General features: G+C 35.5%; 1 protein-coding gene across 1 annotated transcript in view; it reads right to left on the bottom strand.

The window, feature by feature from the left end:
- LOC134755344 (vesicular acetylcholine transporter) overlaps nucleotides 1-11,944 on the bottom strand; it is a 60,580-nt gene extending 48,636 nt beyond the window's left edge. Inside the window, exons 1-2 of the mRNA XM_063691869.1 lie at nucleotides 11,794-11,944; nucleotides 1,880-2,132 (exon numbers count right to left, since the gene is read on the bottom strand). The gene's annotated coding sequence lies outside the window, so the exon portion shown is untranslated. The remainder of the gene's footprint in view (nucleotides 1-1,879; nucleotides 2,133-11,793) is intronic.
- Nucleotides 11,945-13,933: the final 1,989 nt, after the last annotated feature.

Raw genomic sequence — 13,933 nt, 5'->3', positions numbered from 1 at the left:
GCGTTGACTGTTGTTTGTTATTTAACAATTTTAACGCATATCATTGAAAGGACATGGGTCAAATCATATAAAAATAATTAATGCAAATAAAAAAATCATTTATACATATTTAAATACATTTAATCGTATTTTTATAAATCTTCATTTTTAGTTTTAAACTGTATCGATAGACGGCAGTGACTTTTCTGTAGTTACAAAATTTACTATGACAGTACCGCTCTATCTTATTATATCCCTCTTTGGCAAAGGCAAGCCAGGCAAAGAGTAATTTAAATAAAAGTATTTTCCAGCTTGGGATCAAAGTCAGACACAAGTCAACCGAAAAATTTGAAATGAAAGAAAACCTATGGCATTCTTATTTAATTCACTTAATAAATAAATACAGCATTGCAATTTTGGACGTTGAAGTTATACGAAAAGTAGGTACACACACTAGCTGGACAATTGCATACCCAGTTTATGGATGAAATTCATTTTAAAGTAGTACACGTTTGCAGCTTGCTGTATCTGCTTCTTCTTCCTACCCTTATCCCACGTTATGTGGGGTCGGCACAACATGTTTTTCTCTTCCATTTTCCTCTATCTTTCGTCACCTCAGCACTCACTCCTTTCTTTCTCATATCCTCTTTCACACAATCTATCCATCGCTTTTTGGGTCTACCTGACGCTCTCCGTCCATCAACATTCATCCCTAACATTCTTGCAGCTTGCTGTATGTCAGCATTAAATAAACAGAGACTCAAAGTGGCTCAACCTATTGCATCTGCCCTATTGTATCTTTAGGAATAATGATGTCAGTTTGACTGAACTAACGCTTGCTGTAACTAAATATTATTAAAAAATTGTTTATTATTCAAAAGTGGCTAAATTATAGTACCTATTAGTACCTATTGGTGTCTCGCAGGTTCTACACTAATCCTCACAGACACTTCATAAGCAACGCAGTAGTTAAAGCTTGGAATAAACTCCCTGAGGACATTGTATCGGCCCAAAGTGTCAATGAATTAAAGAATAAATTAGACCAGCACAATGATTCCACTCAACACTGAAAACTTTGTTAAGATGATTCTGGATACAGGCAAACGCTTTACAAATAATAAGATTCTGTAGTGCTGCTAGAGCTATAGCTGTAATAAAACGTGGAGCATCAATTTGCTCGCCACTGTAAAGTGAAACTTTAATCCTATAAATAGTGGATAGTTACTCGTATAACTGCAGCCGACGCCACTCAACCGCTGCGGCAACGTTGCGACGTTCGTTATGTAACACACGGATCAATAGACCCCTTTATATTTCGTTATCTTTGTTCACACACAGATTTAGTATTCACATATTTCTTTTCACAGTGTTAGTACTCCTGAAAATAACGTTTTTATAATTCATATTTGAAGTAATATAAATTTATAGGATTATTACCTATAGCCACTTCCGCTCATAGCGTAGAATTATTTTGATTTGGTAAGTATTTCATTTGTACTCGTAGTTTTTTACTGTCGATAGTTATAGGTAACTATAATGTAAATATTGTAAATGTAGTTATACTTTTTGGATCATCAAACCCGCGAAACAAGTAGTACTTCCAAAACTGATTGTACATTACCTGTAGGTATCCCTGCAAAGACCAGACTTTTTGGCAAGTAGCCACAGATGGACTGGCCACGCACTCCCTAGTGCCTAGATTCGCTACTTACCCCCTCTAGAAGATTCGTCACCACATACCTGTGTCTCAGAGATGCAGCGGCGACGCCGTCTCCCGCAGCGCCTGCAACCGCCCAGCTCACCCCATCCAGAGTATTCCAGAGTGCTCATCATCACTCCACCCAGTTCACCCCATACCTAGAGCTCTTCATCATTACCAATAGTATTCAATTCCACATACCTGTGTCCCTGAGTTGCAGCGACCCAACCTTGTTGGTCAGGTACCCGCGGATGGAGCTGGCCACGCGCGCCGGCGACGCCGTGCCCCGCAGCGCCTGCAGCCGCCCCAACAGCGCTCCTTCCTCCTCCACTTTCACCAGGGGGCGCCCCCCACGTAAACTTTTGTAACTAGCCTAGTATAATTTGTTTGGTTAAACTATCAGTGCATGGTTTGATATGTATTGGTTTTGTTCAGTTGCCGCTCATGGTGTGCTCTGTAACAATAGAAATTATTTTGAAAATTTCATTGCAAAAAACTCTGCCATCTTTTAGCCTAATTTTTTTTCTCGTTAACTTGACATTTATACCTCGCGCAGTATATAGATATATTCTACCGCCTACTGTTCACCCATACAGCTATTGCACAATCTTCCGTGTAAGAGAGGTCATGCTCACAACAACACTAGAAATAATACTGTCAGCGTCTTTTTAAGTTTTGAATGGCTTTTTAACAGTGAATAGGCTATTACTGAACGTGAGCTCCATCTTAGGCCCTGTCTTCACTTTCCGTCAGGTGTAACTAGGGCCAATCGCCGATCAGTTTATAATAAAATCAATACTATCTTTCACTATGAGTGATTTCATTCAGTCATCATTCGTGTCATTCACCTCTTTATTTTTGTGATTCTATTTCACTCGGTACTTTTAATCAGTCGCCCTTTCTCGTCGATTTAATTGAATAGGTGTCGGGTTTTGTTCCCGATATAATATACGTCATTTGAATTTATTTTTCACAAACGTTAAACAAGTTATGGGGGCCGATTTTTTAATTTAGAGCGCTCGATTTTGTCAATCGAAAGTCTTTGGAAAACGGCGAATTGATAACTTTGAAATACGAGCAATAGATATTGGGAATCTAGTGGTATTGACCACTCATTTTCAATAGGGTATTTGGCTACTAGTCAAATCAGCCAAAACTATTTTGCTAGTATGGAATATATAATATATTTTTTAAGTTTCCAAATTATTCATAATTTAAAACTAATACGGGACTTAATCGCGTACAAACTAACGTTTATTTATGGCCTGACGTTTCGAATTTATGGCCTGACGTTTCGAACGTGACGTAACGTTCGTGGTCACAGGCAGACACCCGTACCCGTCCCGTATTAGTTTTAAATTATGAGTGAAAATCGTGTTAGTTTAAATCAGTATATTCCAAATTATTGTTATAAATTGCTTATTTTCTATCTATTTAACTAGATTTAATTATAAAAATCAACATGTGTCAACAACCCTATTCAAATCAAACGGTGTCGCCATCTACACAAATATAGGCCAAAGGAGTGCGCCATCTTTTCGAGCATACATTTTTCTTGATTTTCCGAGGCACGTCATTTTCTTGGACTTTATTTATCTTATACACTTCATAGATCTTTGGACCTATGCATCTCATTCGTACTTATATGTATGTATATTGGTCTAAGCCGGATGCATTTCGAGTAATACCATATCATATATAAATAATAGATATTTTATAATCCGAATGCCGCTCTAGGTTAAATCGTGTAAAAAATGTTTTTAGGGTTCCGAATCCGAACCCAAAGGGTAAAAACGGGATCCTATTACTAAAACTCCGCTGTACGTCTGTCTGTCACCATAAACCATGATAGACATTTGAAATATTCACATATACAAATATTAACAGCAAATACTAAAAACAGATAAAATACATATTTAACTGGGGCTCCCATACAACAAACGTGTTTTTTTTTGCCGTTTTTTGCGTAATGGTACGGAACCCTTCGTGCGCGAGGCCGACTCGCACTTGGGCGGTTTTTTTTCTTCTTAAGAGCCCGGTAACGATTTTGGAGCAAACATGTAAAATCGATAGATTAGTCGTTCAAATTATACACGTTTTGCTACGTAGTATCTAAATAACAAGTATTGGTTTCTATTAGCACGTCTTCTCATCTTGCCTTTTAATAATGAGGTCGCGAGCGTGCGTCACCGGTAATAAATATGTGAAGAGAAGGGGCAATTTTTAAAAATTCATCAAAAAATTATGGTGGTAAATTATATAAATTGATGTAAAAGATCAGTTTCAGCAAATGTTGTAGATTGTTTAATTATCAAAATTACGTTGAAATTAAGTCGATTTTCAGAGAAATTGTCACTTGCTTTGAAGTAATTTCTGGAGAAAATTGATTTCACGAATAAATGTCTTTTATCTTTAATCTTTTATTTCGTCTAACTTTCATATACACTACTTCAAATTCATAATAATAAAAATGTAGCCTGTAAAAGGTGGAGTACATGCAGGATATGTGTAATACAAAATTACCAGTTTTAGCTGTCCAAACTTTACGAAATTTCAAATAAGAGCGACAAAATCAGTGCTTTACGCGCGTTTACCTAAACCTCCATCAGAAAAAAATCATTACTAATAGTTTTCAAATAAAATAACTGTAAAACGGCAAGATGAGAAGACGTACTAATAGAAACCAGTACTTGTTATTTCTATTACGTATCAAAAGGTGTATAATTTCTCCGACTAAATGTATCAATTTTAATTTCAAATCGATAACGGGCTCTTAACTGATTCTTTGCGTAAAGAATGCACAAGTTTTTATTTTATTAACATAATCAAAGATAGATATAACTCCGTAATAGATGGATACAGTCTAAGGAAAAAACGTGCCTCGAAAATCACGAAAATTTGATTTTCGATCAGATGGCGCCACTAGTTTTGGCCTTCACTCGTATAGAGGGCGTTGACTGTTTCGTTTGTTATTTATAATTTTAACGCATACCAGTGAAAGAACATGGGTCAAAATCATATAAAAATAATTAATGCAAATAAAAAAATCATTTATCCATATTTAAATACATTTTATCGTATTTTTATAAATATTTATTTTTAGTTTTAAAGTGTGTCGACAGATGGCAGTGAATTTACTGGGGTTACAAAATTTACTATGACAGTACCGCTCTAGTATAAGTTACTCTATGACATTATGTAACTCATGTAATACCCCTGTGCTGGCATGTCTTGCAAGTCTACAAAGGCAAACAACGTCAAGAGTCTCAAGTTCCGTCGCAAGTTTGTCTCGAGCGGAACCGGAAACGCGGCACTCCGCCACTTCCGGCCCGGGACCGCTTCCGATACCTAGCGAAAATGTCGCGAGTTTTACGATAGAGGAAAAATTTGCATGTGAATAAAGGATTTAATGTCGCTGCGTAATTTTAAAATATGTTTTTGTTATTTATATGAATGTTATTGAAGACCACATGGTGCGAGTAGCCCTAGACATACCAACGACGAAGCGTGGGCGCGGAAAGCCCTCCGCCACTTGGCTAACGACGGTCCAAAAAGACTTGAAACAAGCAGACATGAACCCAGATATCGCCCAAAATCGCCCGGAATGAAGAAAACGGACAAGGAGAGCCGACCCCAGATGATTTTAATGCCATGTTTTTAGTGTCTGGAACAGCATTTGACAATAAAGTATTACACTTTATTTAAAATAAATTATTTCACACCATGCATGAAATTAAGCACCAGATAATTATTAGAAAAACATAGATAGCAGTTATTTCTAAACACAATTTCTAGTTAATCAATCGGATTCAAGAATAAAAAGTAGGTGAGTTGACCGTGACGTCATTGTGTCATGTTTCATATAAATTCAATATTAGCAAATCGTTTTGACAGTTCTAAAAAAGAACTGACTAGTAGGAGATAATACCCTATTAAAAAAGAGATGTTGATTCGTTGTAGAGCATGCACTGCATGTAATATTTACTAATATTTTCAAAGTTTACCCGGGACCCGGGTATGTCCATAAACGGACCCGGGTATGTCCATAAACTACGTCCGGACCCGGGTATGTCCTTAAACTATGACCAAAAGAGAGGTATGGGCACTGCGAATGACATCTCGCTTTGTGTGGTAGGGCACAGGACAGCGGATGTCATTCCAGATCTAGAGCAGAGCCCAACTGGGGAAGTACCTCCAATTTACAGAAAACCGCAGCCAAATAACACTAGACCCTACTCATAGTGTTGTGTTCCTGCCGGTAAGTAAGGTTGCCAGAGCTCAACGAGGGAGAGGAGTGTTAGGGTCGGCAACGCGCATGTAACTCCTCTGGAGTTGCAAGCGTACATAGGCTACGGAGACTGCTTAACATCAGGCGGGCCGTATGCTTGTTTGCGATCACGTAGTATAAAAAAATTTTTTAAAAAATACAATATCTGGGGCCGTATTGAAGATAACAATCGTATAAAGTAATGTAAAATTATAGCGGGATAACAGGAGGCCTAGTCAAGTTAACATCGTTAACAGAAAACGCTAATCGGAACTTAACCCTTAAATGCATAATGATGTATATATGCATCGTATATTTGATGGTCCGTGGCTCAATATGCAGCTATCCAAAATCACATTTATTACTTTTATACAGCATGACACATCTATTTCAATTTATTAAAAAGTTATACAAAAATAATGCATTTAAGGGTTAATTTACGGAAATAGGGTATTTGATTGTATTTAAAATAAATTATTTTACACCATGCATGAAATAAAGCACCAGAAGATTAATAGAGAAACGTAGACAGCAGTTATTTTTAGACACAATTTCTATTTTAAAACCCATATAAAATTATAAAGTAGGTCATTTGATTGTGACGTCACGTGCTAGTGTTTCATATAATGAAATGAAATGAAATATAAGGAAGAAATAATGAAATATAATTTATATTTCATTATAAAGGAATTTATAATAAATTCCATAGCATCAAAATCGTTTTGACAGCTCACTTGGGTCCTGAGATCTCATTTAGACGTAATATCGGGGAGACCGAGCTTTGCTCGGAAAACATATATAAACTCAAAAATGCGAGTTTTCCCAGAGATAAGACCTAGCTAGATCGATTTTTCGCCCCCGAAAACCCCCATATAGCAAATTTCATCCAAATCGTTAGAGCCATTTCCGAGATCCCCGAAATATATAAGTAGTTAAAGGTATAAGATTAGTGACAGTTGCTTTGTTATTATTTATTTATTAAATTTTACTATATATTTATTTTATGTACATTAGGGGGTAAAACTATGTCAATCGTTAAACCCAATCAAAAAGTAAATAATCTATGGAAATGACTGTTTGGTACTAACTTTCACTGTTCGAAATGTTAATACAAAGAAATTAATTAATTAAAAACCATGACTATGTTTTAAGCAAATACATTTCTGATTTCTGATTACTTTTTTTTTTAGCCTACTTGGTGTCATCGGCATTTTCCCACCATTTGGGGTAGAATGCGTCCAAGTCGTCCCGCCATCTCCTTTTTGGTCTGCCTGAACCCCGGCCTGCACCGTCTATGGTGCTTCGTGGGTCCCACTCAGTAACCATTTTAGCCCACCTTTCCGGGTGCATGCGACAGACATGTCCCGCCCAGTGCCACTTAAGCTTAGCGGTCTTGACGCCTACATCTGCAACTCTAGTTCTGGAGCGTAGTTCCGTGTTTCTGATTCGATCAGTTCTACGAACACCTAATATACTACGCTCCATAGCTCGCTGGCAAACCTTGAGTTTCGATTTTAGGGCCTCAGTTAATGACCAAGTTTGTGCACCGTAAGTTAAGATGGGCAGGATGCACAGGTCAAGGAGCTTGATTACATACAAAACTTTTACTGGCATATTTGGATAACAATTTCTAGCAACGAATTATTAAACATTCCTGTCAAGTTTTACGTTACCTATTTCAGGAAGACAACATACTAACATACACACATACATACATACATACATACATACACATACATACATACATACATACGTACATATTTTTTGTTGTTTGATAAATGGATTATGTTGAGTTAAAATCTCAAATTGTTTTTGTATTTGTATTTTATATATATAGGTATATAGGTTTCATTGTTGATTTTATGACACAAATAATCTTTTTAGGGTTCCGTACCCAAAGGGTAAAAACGTGACCCTATTACTAAGACTCCGCTGTCCGTCTGTCTGTCTGTCACCAGGCTGTATCTCATGAACCTTGATAGCTAGACAGTTGAAATTTCTGTTGCCGCTATAACAACAAATACTAAAAAGTACGGAACCCTCGGTGCGCGAGTCCGACTCGCACTTGGCTGGTTTTTTTTATTTTACAAATGCTCAATCACACTATTTATTTTAAGTAATAAAGATTTTATATTCGATGCGATTATATTTCAATTTTGCATAATTTCGGTTACCCTTATGCCTTAAAAGGGGTTAATACAAAATAATCATAATTTAAAAGTCAACGTTGATATTTTCTTTGTTTTTCGCAAGCAACCATTTTGATTTCAGCTTCTCGTAGCGACTACGCCCACGGGCGCTACGCGCCGCTACGCCGCTATGATTCGTAGACCCGACGGTAAACGAACTTTTCAATCTTGAATAGGTTAGTTGTCAATTTTTTTATTAATGGTATCAGTCGATCAGGTTTGTTTTGAGGATCAAATGTCTGTATGGAACACATTGCCTTTAAACAACATAAAAGTCACAAATGATGGTCAAAGTCTGACGAAACGCTTCTAACAAAATGGCAAATAATTGTTTTCCATCGTATTTTTTCGGATACGTTCGTATTTGTCATGCTACTTCAGTCAACCTTAGTACTTTTTGTACCGAAATTGACTGAAAGAGCAAGACACGTTCGTACGTTTCCGTGAAAATACGATGGAAAATAATTATGCACTACATCTGTAACAGAAGCCGTTTCGGTGTATGGAAAACAAGGAAATTACGATTTTGTCGGTGAAATATTGCGTTTATGTTAAATACATATATTTTTTAATAAAATGTAAATTATTAACATTATTTTTTTCCTACTACTACTAAATCTAGTTACATAAATTGAAAATGAGCAATTTATCACAATAAATTGGAAACTTAATAAATATATTGGAATAATAAAAAAAAAACAGGAAATCAAAGTTTCAAAATGTAAGTTTTTTTTAAACACCCAAATTTGAAACTTTGATTTCCTGTATTTTTTTTTATTATTCCAATACATTTATTAAGTTTCCAATTTATTGTGATAAATTGCTCATTTTCAATCTATGTAACTACTAGATTTAGTTATAAAATTCAACATGTGTTAACAACCCTATTGAAATCTCTACTAATATCATAAATGTCAAAGTAACTGTATGTGTATCTGTTACCTTTTTACACTTAAACTACTGAATAGAAAAATATATTATGTGGAAAGTTACACAATAAAAGAGGAAAATTCAATATACTTGTTAAAAACGTATTTATATATTAACATTACATAAGATAGTTTTTATCGCAGAAATTATTTTATTAAACGATTTCGCGGACAGAAGCTAGTTATATAAGTATACAGGGTGGCTAAAAAATAAGTGCATTCCCGTTGCCAGGGAGGTTTTGGGATTATACTGAGCAACTTTTACTATGGGACCAACCCCCGATGTCGCGAAAAAAAAATTACCCTTCCATAGAAAATGTGGTCCATTTGTCCAAAATGTGGCCAAAATGTATAAAACAGCCAAATTTCTTTTCGCGATTTCGGGGTTGGTCCAATAGTAAAAGTTGCTCAGTATAAACCCAAAACCTCTTGCACTTGCAATGCACTTATTTTTAGCTACCCTGTATAGAGTCTAACTAAGCTTATTATACATCCATTTTGCAGCTACAAAGTGTGGGAGTGCCATAATAAAGGTCATGTGAATTTTAATAAAAATTTGACCTAATTTTCTGCCACGTCGTGGATGAGTTATCTTGATTATTATTATTACAGTTTAAAGTTAGGATATACCATAACACTAATTTTAGTACAAAATAGCTACTGATATGCCGAGTAAATTTTTAAACAATGAAATATTTTGAGAGTAATTAAGATAAAAGGTGAAACTTTATTCCGTCGCAAGTTTCGCGTTGTGCGCAATATGTTTTCCAATTCTAATAGGGTATTCTACTAGTCAAATCAGTTTCTTTTTTAGAACTGTCAAAACGATTTGCAAAACGAATTTATATGAAACATTACACATTAATGTCACGGTCAACTCGCCTACTTTTTAGGGTTCCGTACCCAAAGGGTAAAAACGGGACCCTATTACTAAGACTCCGCTGTCCGTCTGTCCGTCTTTCCGTCTGTCTGTCTGTCACCAGTATCTCATGAACCGTGATAGCTAGACAGTTGAAATTTTCACAGATGATATATTTCTGTTGCTGAGAAAAGAAACACTAAAAAGTACGGAAAGTACGTAAAATATTTTTATCCGATTTATTAAATAGAACTTGTGTTTAAAAATAACTTCTATCTATGTTTTTCTTATAATTATCTGGTGCTTTAATTCATGCATAGTGTGAAATAATTTATTTTTCACCTCAGCAGCTCGAACAAGCCTACTTTCGTCACTCCCTGGAGTGAGGAAAGTGCGACTTTCCTCACTCCAGGGAGTGAAACAATGTAGCTTTTTAATTTAGTGAAGGCCATGAACTTCATACTTTTATTACATTTTCTGTTTATTCTGTGTAATTCGAAATACATTTTAACCTTTAATATGTTCTCACTACTGAGGTGAAAAATTATGTGTGCAACACGAGAGCAAAGTTATTTTACATCTCGTGTTTTTGAGTCCCTCGCTACGCTCAAGATTCTACCTTAGAATCACTCGCTTCGCTCGTGATTCAATTATAGGATCTTTCGCTTTCTCGGGACTCAAAATAAACACTCGCAAGAAAAACCAACTTTCCTCTCTTGTTGCACAAATAACTATTTCATCACACTCGCTCAGTAAATATGGAATTGCACGCAGGCTTAGCGGGAACTATAGGAAAAGCGTTTTCCCTATGGAGTTATGAAGTTTCTAGTATTATAATTTACAATTTTTTATCTTTATACTTCATTTTTGTATCGCAAGTGTGATGAAAAACATTGTGTGTAACTCGGGGCGTAATAATATTGTAAACTCGAGTCTATAAATCGCTCCGGCAAGCCGTCGCGATTTAACTATACTCTCGTTTGCAATATTTAACTTACGCCCCATGTTGCACAATGTACTATTAAATACAGTCAAATAGCCTATTGCCTGGCTTTACGGCCCCTTTTGAATCATTTGATACGGTATATTTGTTCTAATTAATTTGGTTCACAAAATGTGTCGGGTGTAATTTTTCTTAGTTTTCCTCTTTCTACTTGGCACTAAAATGGGTAGTGAAGTCTAGAATATTGTTTTGGTTAGTATTTAGGAGTTAGGACACTATGAACACTGTATCTGTGGATTTTTAACCAACTTCAAAAAAGGAGGAGGTTATTAATTCGACCCTTTTTTTTTATTTCTACATTTTAGAAATGATGAAAGGTTTTAAATTAGATTTTTCTAGTTGGATATACTGTTAAGATTTTTTATGTTAGTTTTGTAAATATTTTACAAGTAAAAATTTTTTTTGTTAAAATCATTGTTTGTTTCTTAATTGCCATATGAGACTTTTTTGTTCGTCAATTAACACTTTCAGTGCCAAGAACCCGATAGTCGAGTTCACTTTGTATTGTAAATGGGACGCTGTGCACTGTAAGTGTTAAAAATCAAAATTCTAATTACTCCATCATTCGGTCAGTACTTAACAATCGACCGAACCACTTTAACCTTAATAACATATATATAAGGACCACTTTTGTATACACTCCATGTACCGCATTCACGACCTTCACTAAAATCACTACTGCCCTCTCACTCACTCCCATATCTCCCTCACACATCACATAACCCTTACGTAAAAATTACGTAACTTTTCATGAAAAGCACTAATATTTAAGCACTTAAAACTACACTAAGGAAAACACTACTCGGAACGGGTTGAAAGATAAAACGTTCTAATTTCAAAAATAAAAAATGGCGGATAAACTATTGACCTTAAAATTGTGTTGGCGGTAGCTTGGCACACCTGGACGCGGCAGGCCCGGACTGGTTCCAAGCGCCATCGCCTTCGCAAGCCTCCAGTAGCCATGCGCAGAACCCAGCCTCGCCATTGGTCGATAAGTTTCCGTGACGTCATACCGCTTTAGCCAATGGGGCGGTCCTGAAATTTTCAAGTAGGTATGGAAGATCGGTCGATAGCTAAAAATAGGCGATGGGCCTAGGGTCGATACTGGGCCACGTTTGACCCTATAAACGTGGTGAGGAGATCTCTTTTTGTAACGATAGCCGGGCTTTAAATGAATGAGTGAATGAATGATTTATTTGCATATGAATATTGGGTTACATATATGTAGGTGTTGGGTACAATATTTTGAGTTTGTTTCACCAAGATACCAAGATTCTACCTATACAGGTGTACATGCACTGTATATTGGCTTGATTCGCTACTAACAGTAGTAGAATTTCGCCAAATTACAGAAAATTAATATTACTACTTAATTATAATAATTATCTTACAACATAGTTCAATTTATACCTATAAATTTATACAATGTAAAGTTATAAAGTTACGCCGTTTCGAATATAAAAGTAAAAGTAATTACAAAATTAGGAAGAATGTCATACATATATAAGCTTAAGAATTAAGAATTTATCTCTGTAAGTTAGTGGCTTTGAGAAGTTTTCTATTAAGGGTATGAAGTACAATTTCATGTATCGTTCCTTGACGATCCCCCTGTGTCAATGTCGAATAATATGTAGTATGTAAACTGCTATAATTTAAATTTAGAGCTGTAACAGACTTCGTACAAATATTTAAGCATTTTTTTGAGGTATTCAGTGCAGACCAATTGATCTAAGATGGTCACGCTTAAATCGCCTGGCACTTTAAAAAATAAAATAATAATTTTAGTGTATTGGTGTATAAAATATACGTTTATGAAAAAATATTGACTTTTTTTTTATACCACGTCGGTGGCAATCAAGCATACGGCCCGCCTGATGGTAAGCAGTTACCGTAGCCTATGGACGCCTGCAACACCGGAGATATTACACGCGCGTTGCCGACCCTTGCTGACTTGAACTGGTATTGAAAGTACGCGATATATGGGGCCACAAAGAATAGCAAAAAAATAAAGGAAAATAGAAGAGACAATCTAAGTTGTTTGTTGTAAATACTATATCATAGAGTAACTTATACTAGAGCGGTACTGTCGTAGTAAATTTTGTAACCCCAGTAAATTCACTGCCATCTGTCGACACACTTTAAAACTAAAAATGAAGATTTATAAAAATACGACAGAATGTATTTAAATATAGATAAATGATTTTTTTTATTTGCATTAATTATTTTTATGATTTTGACCCATGTTCTTTCACTGATATGCGTTAAAATTGTTAAATAACAAACGAAACCGTCAACGCCATCTATACGACTGTAGGCCAAAACTAGTAGCGCCCTCTGAACGAGAATCAAATTTTCTTGATTTTCGAGGCACGTTTTTTCCTTAGACTGTATCCATCTATTACGGAGTTATATCTATCTTTGACTATATTTAAGTTGATATTTTTTTAATTATTTTTTACTTCAGTTTAAGAGAATAGTAGATGGCCGCGCCCCCATACAAACGTAGTTCCCATTTTCCTCCCTTGTAAAATTTATTTATTGTAGGTACATTAACCATAACGCCCCTTTGACTTTTTGATGTTTTGATTATTTTAAGAGTTAGAAGCAAAAAACTTTTTTAATAGTTTCTAATTCTTATAATAATTAAAAACTTTAGAAAGAAAACAATCAAACAACGAGGCATATACAGGGTGGCTAAAAATAAATGCATTCTCGTTGCCAGGGAGGTTTTGGGATTATACTGAGCAACTTTTATTATGGGACCAACCACGAATTCGCAAAATCCCTGGCAACGGGAATGCACTTATTTTTTAGCCACCGTGTATAACTGTTGGGTAACTAATTTTCTAAACGAACTTGACATTTAACGTTCGTTTATAACCAATAAACGCTTTTTCATTTTTCATTTTTCATTTTCAACGTTGCATAATCGTCGATAAAATATAAAGTTATAAATATAGATTTTATTGCTATTTGTATGAGATGCATGTAATTACCTAGACTTAAGA

The sequence above is a fragment of the Cydia strobilella genome, chromosome 2 (assembly GCF_947568885.1).
Source record: "Cydia strobilella chromosome 2, ilCydStro3.1, whole genome shotgun sequence".
NCBI classification, from domain to species: Eukaryota; Metazoa; Arthropoda; class Insecta; order Lepidoptera; family Tortricidae; genus Cydia; species Cydia strobilella.
The sequence above is the reverse complement of the archived record's forward strand: the minus strand, read 5'-3'. Positions and strand labels throughout refer to the sequence as shown.